Source organism: Eleginops maclovinus, chromosome 5 (assembly GCF_036324505.1).
Source record: "Eleginops maclovinus isolate JMC-PN-2008 ecotype Puerto Natales chromosome 5, JC_Emac_rtc_rv5, whole genome shotgun sequence".
In the NCBI taxonomy this organism is placed as follows: domain Eukaryota; kingdom Metazoa; phylum Chordata; class Actinopteri; order Perciformes; family Eleginopidae; genus Eleginops; species Eleginops maclovinus.
Window position 1 is genome coordinate 1,417,994 of NC_086353.1, and position 15,066 is coordinate 1,433,059.

A 15,066-nucleotide genomic window follows, 5' to 3' on the forward strand; every position below is an offset into this window, starting at 1 on the left:
ACTCTTTAAAGTAGAGACACTACATACTGATATACACCTGAACATCAGCAGGAGAGGACTCTTTAAAGTAGAGACGCTACATACTGATATACACCTGAACATCAGCAGGAGAGGACTCTTTAAAGTAGAGACGCTACATACTGATATACACCTGAACATCAGCAGGAGAGGACTCTTTAAAGTAGAGACGCTACATACTGATATACACCTGAACATCAGCAGGAGAGGACTCTTTAAAGTAGAGACACTACATACTGATATACACCTGAACATCAGCAGGAGAGGACTCTTTAAAGTAGAGACACTACATACTGATATACACCTGAACATCAGCAGGAGAGGACTCTTTAAAGTAGAGACGCTACATACTGATATACACCTGAACATCAGCAGGAGAGGACTCTTTAAAGTAGAGACACTACATACTGATATACACCTGAACATCAGCAGGAGAGGACTCTTTAAAGTAGAGACACTACATACTGATATACACCTGAACATCAGCAGGAAAGGACTCTTTAAAGTAGAGACACTACATACTGATATACACCTGAACATCAGCATGAACTCTTGACTTGTTTATATAGTTAAACACTCAATATGTTTGGAGGGAGGTAAAGAGGAAATCAGACTGTTTACACAGCAGTTAAAACCCCTAGAAATGTGCGAGGGTGCATCTGTGCAGATTAGGATTTCAGTATCTTTGAACTTCAAAAAAAAAAAGAGATGACAGCAGAAGCTAAAACACAGGAAACAAATGTGTCTTCCTGACGACGACACACTATTTTTAACCTTTAAACAGGAAGCTTTTCTCAGCAGTAATCTATGAGATGTTGTCTTTCTGTGTTTATGAAGTTAGACAGGAGGATGGGAAGGAGGAAATCATATATGGTAATAAAAGAAGTGTAACATCGTTAAACCATAGAGTGAGGATGCATCTGTGTACCTCTTAGGAATGTATTTAGTTTTTAATTATAAGATATGGAAGAATAAGTCCGTTGACATTTCAGTTTGTTTGATCGTCAAAATAAGAGATGACAGAAGAAAACAAAATGCATGAAATAAAATGTGACTTCCTTATAATAACACACTATTTGAATCCTTTAAAAAGAAAGCTTTTGACAGAAGTCAGATATTCTGTGTTGTATGAAGTTAAACATTACAGATATTGAAGCTCTTTTCAGCGTTTGTTCAGCCAAGGTGGCGATTGTTGCTTATTTATCCGGCTACGTTTTCTATTAATACCTCCATTTATGCAACATGAAGAAGCCTGATGCTGCCAGAAATGTAGGACATATCATTTCATGAAAAAGATCTGCCAACAATGCATGTTTAAAATAGAAAACGCAGAAGCTTTCACGCATTGGATAAAGGTTGAGTTTGAGCAGCAAAGTACTCATGTCACATTTGTAGAGGAGTAACTACCAGCTAGCGTTACTGGGTGATTCTCTGAAATCGGTGCACTTTGTGTCCCACAGATTTACCTCAAAGATTTTCATATAAATTAAACCACAAAATGCATTTTAAAACAAGAAATGGAAAGATCCATGTGTCTTTGCATTATAACACACCAACATATTTTTAAAATTATGTTTTGAAAAATGTTCTGGGTTGCTGAGGCGTAGAGGTCAGCCAAATGAGCATGTCCCTACTGAGCAAAGTTACTTTTTCATTGAATATAAAGTTTTTTCTGCTAATATAATCATTTTCCTGTCTACTCTAACCTAAATCAAAGAAATGTGAAGAAAATACATGAATTATTTATAAAATAGCACTGTTTAATCACGTCCCCCAGTTTGGTTCAACCCCATAACAGCATACCAATCCCCCCCTTTTTAAAAATAATGGTACAGTCCAACTTTCTCAGCACCCAGGAAGTGACATCACTCAACATTTCCCGCTCAAACTGTAAAGAGAGGTAAGTGTGAGCATACCTTCTTCCTATATTTCATTGTTTTTATTGTCAGATTGACATCGTAAAGCTCAACCTTTCATCACTGTTACAGGCATAAATGATATTTACTACTGTTTGAGAAAAAGCAAACAATTTTCTTGGAAAAATATATTGATTTCTTGTTTTCCTCATGCCATATGGTGCTCCATACCCTAGCTAATGTGGACTTATGGCTACTTTAAGCTAAAAGGTTGGACTATTCTTAATCCAGCCAGCCCCTTTTCATCCATCCATCCATCTTCTCCCGCTTTTCCGTCAGGGTCGTGGAGGTAACAGCTCCAGCAGAGAGCCCCAAACGTTCCTTTCCCTGGCCACATCAACCAGCTCTGACTGGGGGATTCCAAGGCGCTCCCAGGCCAGCGAAGAGATATAATCCCTCCACCTGGTCCTAGGTCTACCCCTCGGGCTCTTCCCAGCTGGACGTGCCTGGAACACCTCCCTAGGGAGGCGCCCAGCTGGCATTCTCACTAGGTGCCCGAACCACCTCAACTGGCTCCTTTCAACGCGAAGGAGCAGCGGTTCTACTCCGAGTCCCTCCGGATGACTGAACTTCTCACCTTATCCCTAAGGGAGATGCCAGCCACCCTGCAGAGAAATCCCATTTCGGCCGCTTGTATCGCTTTAATCCAGCCAGCCCCTTTTCTCTAAATGTTATTTCATGTTCATTATTTTCATATCAGATGGCTAAATCAAATGCAGAGAGGCAAAGAGAGTACAGGGCGAGAAGAAATGCAGATTCACAGAGAAGGGAAGAATACCTCAGGAAAGAGCATGAGCGATGGATAAGAGATACAGAAGCAGGGGGAAAGAAATCAATCAATGACCTGAGTAAGAGAGCTCAAAGATGTAAGCGGAAGGAGTGGCGGAAGGCTAAAGAAAGACAGAAAAGGAAAGCTGAGATTGAAAACAGTGGACCTACCTCACTAACCCCTCCACATACTCCTGACAGTGAGATTCAAGATGCTGTGCAAGCCAGACCAGGGTTCTCACGGTGAGGGAAATATGTGGTTAGAAATAGTGCTTGGTTTTAATTATGATAGCTTGTTTAAAAACACTGCTTTATACATGATTCATCTGATTATTCTAGTAGCTCATAAGAAATGCACATTTGTAGGAAGGGAGCCATGGTTTACTGTTTTTAGTAGTGAATTCAGACACACACACACACACACACACACACACACACACACACACAAAGCCATGGGGGTCAATTATTGCACCCTAGTGTCCTAGTGTATATGTAATTGCTATGTCACTACTAATGTAACTACTAATCTGTAAAACTAACGATCCCCTTTCCATGTATTGTATGTTTTCATCTTAGTCATTCAGCAGGCAAGAAAGCCTCCAGAAAAGCAAAGAAATAGAAGAACTAAAAAGGAAACTAAAACATCATAAGAAGCAGAAAGAAAAATACAAGAAAAGACTCCAGCGAGCGACCAAGAATAAAGACTCTCCTAGGTCCAAAGTCGGTCAGTTGCTGAAGAATTGTACGGTGAACAGCAAGGTGAGGAAAACTGTTGCTGAGGTTGTTGTAGGGAAGATAGTCAAGAAATACAGGCTGCAGAGGTGGTCTGAGAAAGCACTAGGCTTTTCAAAGAAACGCAGGACCTTGTGTGAGAATGAAGACCTGAGTAATAACTCCACCAGACAAGCTTACAACAGGTACACTGATACATCCCTGGTGAGCAAGGTGAAGACATTCTTCACAAGAGATGATGGGAGTCGGATGATGACGGGGAAAAAACAAACAATAACAAAGAAGAAAATGAAAATGCAAAAACGATTCCTTGTAGACACGATGAAAAACCTTCACAGGAAGTTTCTGGCAAGAAAACAACACCAGTCACATATCCTACGCCTCATTTTGCCGGCTGCGACCCTTTTGGGTTGTCCACCCCTCCCTTTCAGACCGCGACACATGCCAGTGCAGGTTACATGAAAACCTGGGCTTTCTGGCTGACAAGATTTGTCAACTCAAGCTTATTGGAACATCACATTTAGAGAGCCTCACAGAACTTGTCTGCTGTGACATTAGCAGCAAGGCCTGCATGTATGGAGAATGTGAAGATTGCAAGAAGAGAATCGTTCCCCTCTCAAGCTCATATAGTGGTGCACAGAAGGTGACCTATATGCAGTGGGCCACAGAAGACAAAGCAAAATCAAATGATGTAGAGAGCTCGGTCACAAAAATAACAGTAAAAAAAACCATTGAGAGCAGTCAAGAGGAGCTTGCAGAGAGATTCCACACACACACCTCACCAAGTTTAAGAGGCATATCTTCCACATCAGGCAACAGTATGCCTATTACCGTGGACTGCGCAGCTGCATGGCCAATGATGAATGCCTTATCCACATTGACTTCTCTGAGAACTTCACTGAAATTCAGTCAGTACACTTTGGATCATCCCACCAACAGGCCACACTTCACACAGGGGTCATCTATGTTAGTGGAACCCAAGAACCAACCTGCTTTACCTCCATCTCACCATCCAAGCACAAGAGTCCAGCTGCTAAATGGGAACATCTGAAACCTGCACTGGACTATGTGCAGACCACACACCCAGAGGTGTCTGTTGTGCACTTTGTTAGTGATGGGCCCTGTACGCAGTACAAGCAAAAAGGAAACTTTTTTCTCTTCAGTACAGAGCTTGAAAAGAGAGGACTAAGAGGGACCTGGAATTTTTTCGAGTCCAGTCATGGCAAAGGAGCACCAGATGGTGTTGGTGCTGCCTTAAAGAGATCAGCAGACAACCTCATCAGCCATGGCCGGGACATCAACAATGCTTATGAGCTCTTCAAGGCCCTCTCTGAGACGCACACTTCGATCAAATTGTTTTTTATCAAGGATGAAGCTGTTGAGCAGGCACTGCAAAGGATGCCGTCCACCATTCCACCAGTTCCAGGAACCATGCACATCCATCAGGTCATCACTCTTGCTCGAGGGGAGATAACATCGCGAGATGTCAGCTGCATGTGCTCCACCTATGGAAAGTTTGTATGTGAATGCTGGAATACAAAGCATTTCAGCTTTGTCAGGAAAGACCCAGCTACCGTGTCGCCAGCTACTGTGTCACAAGGGCAGAAAGAAATCAATTGGGATAACCCAGAGGTAATAGGGCAGTGGTGTCTGCTCACTTATGATAAAACATTGTCTCCAGGAAGAATCCTTGCGACAAATGAAATCGACGTTCAAGTCAAATGCATGCACCATGCTGGAATAACCAAAAACAGGTTTTTTTGGCCTCTACAAGAGGATGTACTATGGTATCCATTTGATGATGTGCTTGAGCTCATCCCACCCCCTCAGCCTGTGACAGGACGTGATTCACGTCACGTGCAAATTCAGAATGAGATCTGGGACAGACTGTCTAACTAATGGATGAAAGAACCATAAAAGCAGGAACAACCGATCAGATAAGAAAAGAGACCATCCACATTCACTCATCAAACTTATTAGTTCAGTGTTAAGTGAACGCTCAATTTTCCGAGTTTAGAAGAGACAGCAATGTACTTTTTTACTGCTGATACTACAGATGAGAGATTAATTGTATTAAAGCCTGTGAAGAACATATGAAATACTAACGTTTATATTTAGAGTGTAACTGTTGTGATATCAATTGTTACAATGTTAAACCAATTCCAGATAGATTTTGTATACAGCATTCAGCCTATGCTGTTGTTGTTCATTCTTCTTCTCATAGGACAGATCCGTTCAATCTAAATGCATACCTTATGATATGCTTCTTTCCTCATGTTTGTTTTAATAAATGAATTTAAGTCAATTTCAAGTTGATTAAATGTTGTCATTCATTCAACCCTGTTACAGTGTGTTCAACCCTGTTACAGTGTGTTCAACCCTGTTACAGTGTGTTCAACCCTGCTACAGTGTGTTCAACCCTGCTACAGTGTGTTCAACCCTGTTACAGTATGTTCAACTCTGTTACAGTGTGTTCAACCCTGTTACAGTGTGTTCAACCCTGCTACAGTGTGTTCAACCCTGTTACAGTGTGTTCAACCCTGTTACAGTGTGTTCAACCCTGCTACAGTGTGTTCAACCCTGTTACAGTGTGTTCAACCCTGCTACAGTGTGTTCAACTCTGCTACAGTGTGTTCAACCCTGTTACAGTGTGTTCAACCCTGCTACAGTGTGTTCAACTCTGTTACAGTGTGTTCAACTCTGTTACAGTGTGTTCAACCCTGCTACAGTGTGTTCAACTCTGTTACAGTGTGTTCAACCCTGTTACAGTGTGTTCAACCCTGCTACAGTGTGTTCAACTCTGTTACAGTGTGTTCAACCCTGTTACAGTGTGTTCAACCCTGCTACAGTGTGTTCAACCCTGCTACAGTGTGTTCAACCCTGCTACAGTGTGTTCAACCCTGTTACAGTGTGTTCAACCCTGAAAATGTGGGATTTCGCCATTAATGGAGCATTTGGAGCCACGGTACTGTTTGCCACTGCGCTACCCAAATTATACGAGCCAGTTAGGGAACACATTTCGCGTATGCTTAAAGACGTGCATGCAATCAGCTTTACCACGGACATTTGGAGCTCCACGTGTGCCCCATGTCTTTGATAAGTTTAACGTCACACTGGATGGACAGAGAGTCAACATTCCTTTGTATTCATTCATGTTTTACAAAGGGTTTAACCTGAGCCAGGCCTTACCACAATGATAATCATATCACAGTCATGCGGGCGTAGAACGGTTTTTTGTAACATACTGGTGTCGGTACTCGGTATCGGCCGATACCCACAGCACAAGTATCGGAATCAGTATCGGGAGGGAAAGAATGTTATCGGAACATCTGTGGTACAAACAAGGCTAAGCGTTAGCACTACTCTATTAGCTTACTGTAAAATGTACTAAGCTAGCCAGGTTAGCTGAGGGACATGTTGAGTTGAGCAGAATGAACTTCAATCATGACTGCGGAAATGTGACAGAAAAATATAAATGTATGTATTGTGGTTTAAAATAGTACTCCAAACACTGACACACCTGCTGTACTTGTAGGTAGATACAAGGCTAACCATTAGCACTCCTATTAGATTGCTGGAAAATATGCCAAGTTGGCCAAAATACAAACAAAAAACTGCATTACTTTCTGTGATTGAGTAGCTCCACACAGTGGTACTGATCGATGTTTATTTGAACAGTTTATGAACTTAATTAAAGTTGAATAAAATGTATCAAGCTTTGATACACACATTTGTTTATACATACAAGTCTTAACTCCTTTTAGCTTTCTGGAATAGGTGCTAAACTAGCCACATGAGATGAGAGACAAGTTGAATTTAGTGAATGAGATTGAGTCATGACTGGTGTTGCTATGAAGGCAATCATAACAGAAATCGAGCTCACGTGCTTCTTCAGCTCCACACAAAACGCTTCATTCAAAGGCTTTATTGTCAGCTAAAGTGTAGTTTTGGCAATTAAAAGCCAAGACATAAAACAATATAAACAGAGCCAGAAAAAAACAGAAATGGAAATAAAATACTGCAGGATAATGTTGCAAGTCACCAATGTGCAAAAACATGCAGAAAAAAGTGATATCTTTCCTGCCTGCAGAGCTGCTCTGCATCAGTTAATGTTTGTGTAACCAAAACTCCAGTTCTCCATTAGAGACGGGGCCACAGTGCAGACGGGAGCATGATGAAACACAGAGCAACACACACACACACACACACACACACACACACAGTAATAACAACGCAGTTACCTGAGGGAAAACCTGAGGAAAGTGGCTCAAACTGACCTGGGTTCAGTGATTTTGAGAACAATGCAATAATGCTTTCTCTGTGGATTGACACACAAGGCACACAAGAATGAGGAAATGAGGATTGGCTGGGCGGTTATGACACTGCCTTGGCATGCCACATGGAAAACTGGTATTTGGCGCAGAGAGCAAAGCGAGCCAGTGATCAACATGCTGCGTACACAAACACTCGTCAGACGCGTAGAGCGGTTTGAAGTAGATAACAGAATGGATTGCAATACAAGCATGGAGCTCTGAATTTACATGTTGATCGGGAAACTTGAGCAGCAGTGCTGAGCGCAGGAGTGTTTGAGATACTAAACACTGGGAGTTTACACAAGGATTAAAGACCTTTCATGTTGGTAGTTTGCTTGAATCAACAGCACAGTTTGTTCAGGTGCTGATCAACACTGGTTTAATATTACACGCCATGATTTTCTGCAGTACTATACTGTTATGGTTTACTACAAAAATGTGCCCTATTATCGGAGTCTATGTTGCCACACGTTTTCCAACTCAGAATTAAAGCACTTCAATGTGCATTTTGAAGCTTTTTCATGCACTTTGTCGCATAATATAGCCTACTGTATGCAACAGTACTACATTCAGGGTTCATATACCTTGACCAAAGTAAAATTAAAGCACTGTTTTCAAGCATTTTTAAGTTTTTCTTTGCTTCTCCTGCATATTACAGTCAGGGTCAATGACATATTTAACAGCTATAGTATTACATATCCTACTGTAAACAGATTATATCAAATTAAACTGGATGTTTTTGTGCTTTAAACCCAATTCAAGGTTCCTACACCTTCACCAATGAGTAAAATCAAGCAGTTTTAAAGTATTTGAAAAGGTTTTCCAGCACCTTACAGCTGTGGTAAATAAATACCTACATATTTATATCCAGTATACTGTAGTATTACCCTACTCTATAGGGTAAACTGATTCTATCACTTCTTTATCACATTAAACCAGATGTTATTCTGCTTTTAAACGCGAGAAAAAAAGCATATTTCGTGACAGCATTCAGTCGAAAATGTGGCACTTAAAAATCCAAAGCACTTTTCAAAAACACAGCATTCAAATTCAACCGTTTCACATGATTTGCACACATCAGTACAACGCTAGTGTTTGGTAATCTTTATTTTATATACTTCTAATCATTTATTAATCATTTTGTCTTTGTTCTGTCTCTGCTGCTGAGTTTCCTCTCTGGGGATAAATAATAATGTATAATTCTGTCAGAGAAGGAGCCACATTCCTCTTGATATTTCATGTCCTTTCCTGCACACAACAATGAGACATGCATGCACTCACCTCAACGACATCCCCTCCACCATTTCCTTTAATCTTCTCCACTCTCACTACAGTGCACCTGCAGGTATGTGCAGTTCCTACAAGGTGAATGCACCAGGTAACACAGACAAACACATTTATATTTATACTAAGACTCATATAGGATCCTCCGTGCAATAACAACCCCGCAATCATTTATTGTGATTCAACATAGGCTCGGTCCAAAGGTCTCATAAACACACAGCGTTCACCGTAAGGCAACAGGGAGACAAAAAGGAAATTGCTTCCTCTCAAAGCACTGCGGGTCAATAAGCAGCAACAACCATCGGCTTCTTACGCTCACACAACGATCCATTTAGCACTCTGTAAACAAGACTCTGCAGGAAAAGTGGATGCCAACACGACTTATGTAACAAGTAGCAAATTAAATACTGACACACACACACACACACACACACACACACACACACACACACACACACACACACACACACACACACACACACACACACACACACACACACACACACACACACACACACACACACACACACACACACACACACACACACACACACACACACAGCTTGTTAGTGCAAGCTACTTTACCTTTTATAGATCTACATGCAAATATCTTCTGATCCTAACAGTGATTTCGGTCGTTTCCAAGGAAGATTGTGACAGAATTGTTCATTTTTGGGGGGATAAGATGATAGTGTAGCGTATGGCTGCATGATTTGGAAAAAAAGGCTCAATTATTTAATTATTTTGAAGTATTTTTGCAGTACGATATTATTATATATATATATAAAAACTGTGATTTCTTTGGAGCATCAGAACCAAACACTGTTTCTTATTAAGTCTGCAGAATAGTATTTGATTAATTAGTTGATTTTACATATTTAAAATATGACGCTTACTGCAAATTGATTTCTGCACCAGTCCATATTGCAATTTAGATGAAGTGTTGATTAACTGCGCAGCCATGAAGTGAAAATCTGGTATTCATCATGGCATGTATAAGAAACTAAAAATATTGATAAGGCTCTCGGTCAAATTCTCCTTCTACTTGGTTCAGTGTATGTTTGGTGAAGGATGTGGTCTGAAACTTCAGTTTTAGAAACCGAAAGCAGGGTTATTCTAGATTTCATTACGAGTCTTTCAACATGATATCAATATTTATATTTCATGTCTCAGTCATTATGGAGAATCCCATTGTGTATCCATACACTTACATCTGACCCTTTATCAATAAAGCACTTGAGCAACTATTATGAACACACAAAATAATAAAGTGTATAAGTGTAATACATGTCCTTGCAGCAACTTGTTAGAGCAAGGTATTAAAAGGAAAGCACATTATAGCAGTAAACCCTACCAAAACATCTTCAATCAATAGATGTTTAGTTTTATAAAGTATCTTAAAAAAGTGGCCAATTCCTTTCTCTTAATTGCTTGTTTTGTCCAACCAATAGTCTAAAATACCAATATACAGTTTATTCCATTTACTAAATAACATGAGAACATTTGAAGTTTAAAACAGGATTTTTTAAAGTTGTTTTCTTTTTTAAATAATCAAAACAACCGGTTACCTTGAAACTCAGACGGTCATAGCATTTACCTCCTTGATTGCCAGACGCCTAATTCTTCTTTCCTGGAAGGAGCAAGCACCTCCCAATTTCATTAGATGGATAAGAGACACTATGCACTTCCTTAAACTTGAGAAAATCTGGTACACTTTAAAAGGCTCTGTGCAGAAGTTTACAAAGATTCGGACCCCCTTCCTAAATTATTACGATAGCTTACAGACCCCCCTAAACCAGCATGACTACAGCAATAGTCTGTGGCAGCAGGACCAAAAACCGTGTGCATTGTAGTGTATGTACTGGCATTTTTCTTTCATATATCGTTGGTTGGACAAAAACCTCAATGAACAATCATCCTTGTGAAGATCTGGAATTAAGGGGATGGGGGGGTGGGCGGGACTGGGTGGGAAGGAGTGGTAGTAATGCAATGCTATTGAATACCAATAAAAACTGTTAAAAAAAATAATTAAAACAACTAATCAATCCAAAACATTTGCAGATGTATTTCCTGACAATCAACTGATTGATTAATCAACTCATCGTTTCAGCTCCAATATAAATTCTAATATTACAGGGTTATATGAATTTGTTTTCTGGTAAAATAAATAAATTAATATAAATCTATTATTGTATTTTGTACCCTGTATAAAAAAGGTATGAGAAAGTCAGATTTTGATTCTAGTTTTTATAACCTTTCACTACTTTAAGGAATGTATTTATCACACATGGCATTTCCTGATAGTAATGTTCATTAGAAAAGGTTTTTATAGATTACGCAAAATCCCTCATCCAAACATGTGGCTAACACGTCTGGGAGAGGAAGCAGGTCAGGCTGACTGAGCAGTGTGACCAGACAATGAACCTTTAACAGCTGGAGGCCTCTTTAAAAAAAAAAAGCCCTCCAGTGTGACAGAGGACAGCACGGTAACGGATGGATGCAGGTTACGCACGGAGAGACGAGAGCGAGGTTTTGAAAAAAAGTAAATCAAGAAGAACCAAAGAGAGGCTGTGATGGCGGAGAGTGTGCCCGAAAACAGCGAAGGGTAGACGGGGGAGCAAAGGGGGGTTGAGACGGTGTGGCTATCGGTCTGTCTGGGAGGCCAATTTGTCAAATTAAAAATCCCCAAATCTGCCAAAGCTCTCCCCGTGACGCTTATGAAATCTCCCCTTCTCCTGCATTGCAAATCACAGCAAAAGAGAAAAATAACCCCAAACGACCTGGATGCGCCCCCTGTCTCTCCTCCCCGTGTCCTTGGAGCTCCTTTTCCCGTAAAACGAAGCCAAAGTGGCCCCGTCTGCAGCCCCCTATCCTCGACTCGCTGCCATCCGGTGCGCGTCCCCCGGACTAAAACACCACTGTCTATCCCCCCCCGATCGGCGCATCTGACGGGGGTTAAACGGTGTTGTGAGTCCGCACAGCTGGATACAGCAACAGCAGCACAGAGAGCCGGAGAGAGAAGGTGCCATGGTGGCAGTCAGCAGTGCATGTGTCCCGCATGGCACGGCGAGAGGAGCCGCGCTTCCACATCCAGCTTTCTTCCCCACACAGCAACAACCACAATTCATGCATGTTTTAAATACAGATCAAATATAAATCCCTACCCAAAAAAAGCAGCCACGACGCGTCGCGGAGTCTCCAGCAGAGACAACAGGGATCCTCTCAGCGCAAGACAACAATAAAAATGGGGCGCAGCTGGCAGTGCCACCGGATGTCCAATATTAATTGTTAATACGGCCGATTTCTGAGCATGTGGGTCGGCTCTAACAGCCACCTGCAGGTGTTAAAAGTCAGTTTTCTAGCCACACACACACAAAGACTCGGACTTTGTTTAAATATTAAAGTTGAAGTGAGAATTAAATCACACAACAAGTTTGACTGCTGTTTGTCCACCTGCAGGTGCTGCTGCCGCTCGGTGGGGGTAACGTTGCAGGCCAGGGCAAGTTGTTACCGCTTTAAAATGTGGGGGAATACCATTTAATGTAATGTAGTTGCGTGAAAACAACACACTTTGAGCTATTTTAACTGCGTAAGAAATGTGGGAATGAAGTCCAAATGTATTATAAGTATACATATATCGTAATAATGTACAATTTTAACATTTAGCTTGTCTTTGTCACATATGTTGTGCTTTCTGTGACAATGTTTTCGAAACAATCCTATAAAAATACTCCAAAATCAAGTGTGCCATGCATGCTACAGTGTGTGAATCCAAGTGAAAGTAGCCATTTTTATCACAGAACACCATTAAAAGCACATTTCCTTCCTCTCTGTGCTGAACATGTGTCAATAACTCGTTAAACTTGGTGGAAATGCGCATTTCACGCGTGTATGATACGCAGAAAGCGAAGGCAGGGAGATTTACCTTATAGCGTGTCCTCGGATGTCCCCTTCGGAGTTAAGGCTCCTCCGGACCGGGGTAAAATGTCGGCCTCGGCCTCTCCAGATGATTATTACGCACCATCCACGGACAGGCGCGCATTGGACAGTCTCAGGATCCCCGGTGTAGCGACAGCCACATGCAGGAAGTTAGTCCACGGGAGTCGCTGGCTGCTATATGGCGGATAAACGGGACAGAAAAGATGGTTGTAGGACTGTACAACACCCCCCCTCCCCCTTTGCATGCTCCACCACCACCCCCCCCCCTCCCTGCCTCCCGACCATTGGCCTACCGTTTTGGAGATGGGAGAATAAAAGCACTCGTGGATCTAATTCCCTTTATAATAAAAGTTTTATGTCTGTTTGACATCCAAAAACACACTCTCTCTCCACATGTATTCTGAGAGAGGTGGAGGGTGAGTTGCACAGCCTTTGCGTGCTCTTTGTTGTTGTTATGGTGGTGGTGAACAGCAGTGGAGTTGTTATTGTTGTTTGCGCACTTTTTAGCAGCGTGTGTGAGGGTTCAGAGGTGGGTAAATGTACAGAAAGGAGTTGTAAGTGACTGACCTTATCGAAAGGGGAAGTGTGTCAGCTGTAAAAACAGTTTCAACTCTCGTCGGTGGATTTGGGGGCACTTGAGTTCACGAATAATCCCGTAGACGAACTGTCAATCCCGAGAGAGAAGGGTGAAAGACTTCCGGTTGTGGGATTTCAAAATAAAGGTCGAATAGAGGAATACCGTGCAATTTCGTTATTAAACACTAGTTTATACAAACATTTTATTCAGTTTTATTTGATCTTTTATTGGACAATTGTTATTTAACATGTGTTTGAATAACAATATGTATTTATTCTATTTTAAATAAGATCAAACTATTTTTTTGTATTTTATTTGATCCTTTTTTGTGTGTTTTACTTTAACTTCTTAAATCAATACAAATATCGGTATTCTTTTTTGGTTTTATCTTCTTATTGCACATTATTACTTCAATTTAATTAAAATATATAATTTATATGTTATTCAACTTTGTTTTATCTTCTTATTGCACATTCTTACATTACCTTCTTATGTTTATATAAATATATTTATTCACTTTTACATTATTTCATACTTTTTACTTGAACTTTTTATGTTTATACATCAATACCTAATGGCTTTTAAGTTTAAAAATAAGTATGGGTATTGCAATTGTAAGGTTGAGATGAAAGTCATTTTATTTGAGTTTAATTTCTGTAAACTACTGTGACCAGAAAGCTTATCAAACCATAAAGCCAAAACGACCTACCCTGACTCAATAAATCATAAAATGTAGACCATAAAAGATATGGTTAAACAACTCTCTAATTATCATATAAGATAAGATAAGATGGAACTATATTTATCCCCGTGGGGAAATTCAGGCGTTTATAGCCGCAACGGGTCAGAGTGTAAATATGGACCCTGTGGGCAGAATGTGGCGGCTGGTTGCTGACAACCCCACCTGGGTCCTAAAACGTTATGGTTTATACTTTTAAGGACAATCAAGCTTGTTTACTCCACAGGCAGAGACAGTTTAAGGGATAACATCAACAGGCTAATTTATGAATATTACATTTCTAACAGCACCAGAAAAGACAATACGTTTCAATAACAGTGAAAATATGCATGCAAACATATACTGGTGGTGCAAATAGGGATACTAAATGGCATGTTGTGGGGTGTTTATATTTCAAATTAATTTTCTAACATGCACACAACACATACAAGAAAGATATTACTTTTATCTGCACATTTCTTCAAAGCCAAAGTTAAGTCAAAGTCACCTTTATTGTCGATCTTTCCATAGTGTGTACAGACAGAAAGTTCGAAATACTGTTTCCCACAGTCCCGAGGTATAAATAAAAAAAGTTAAAATATACAATATATATAGAATATGTATATACATACACTCCTATACACCCAATTTATACATATACATGAATAAATATACACTCATGAAAGGGCATAATTAAAAGAACAGTCAATCTATACAAAATAACCCCCCCAAATGTCATATTCGTAATGTACCTATTGGATTTGTATGTTTTTTGTAAACATTTTCTGTTATTTTAACTTT

General features: G+C 40.4%; 1 protein-coding gene across 5 annotated transcripts in view; it reads right to left on the reverse strand.

Moving 5' to 3' along the window:
- The window catches only part of LOC134864570 (CREB3 regulatory factor-like), a 42,297-nt gene extending 28,667 nt beyond the window's left edge, over nt 1-13,630 (reverse strand). For 2 of the 5 annotated variants that reach the window (XM_063883657.1, XM_063883653.1), the window contains exon 1: nt 12,957-13,182. The gene's annotated coding sequence lies outside the window, so the exon portion shown is untranslated. Of the gene's footprint in view, nt 1-12,195; nt 12,419-12,956; nt 13,183-13,263; nt 13,408-13,537 lie in introns of those variants that run through there. The other 3 variants (XM_063883654.1, XM_063883655.1, XM_063883656.1) reach the window with 3 other exon arrangements.
- Nucleotides 13,631-15,066: the final 1,436 nt, after the last annotated feature.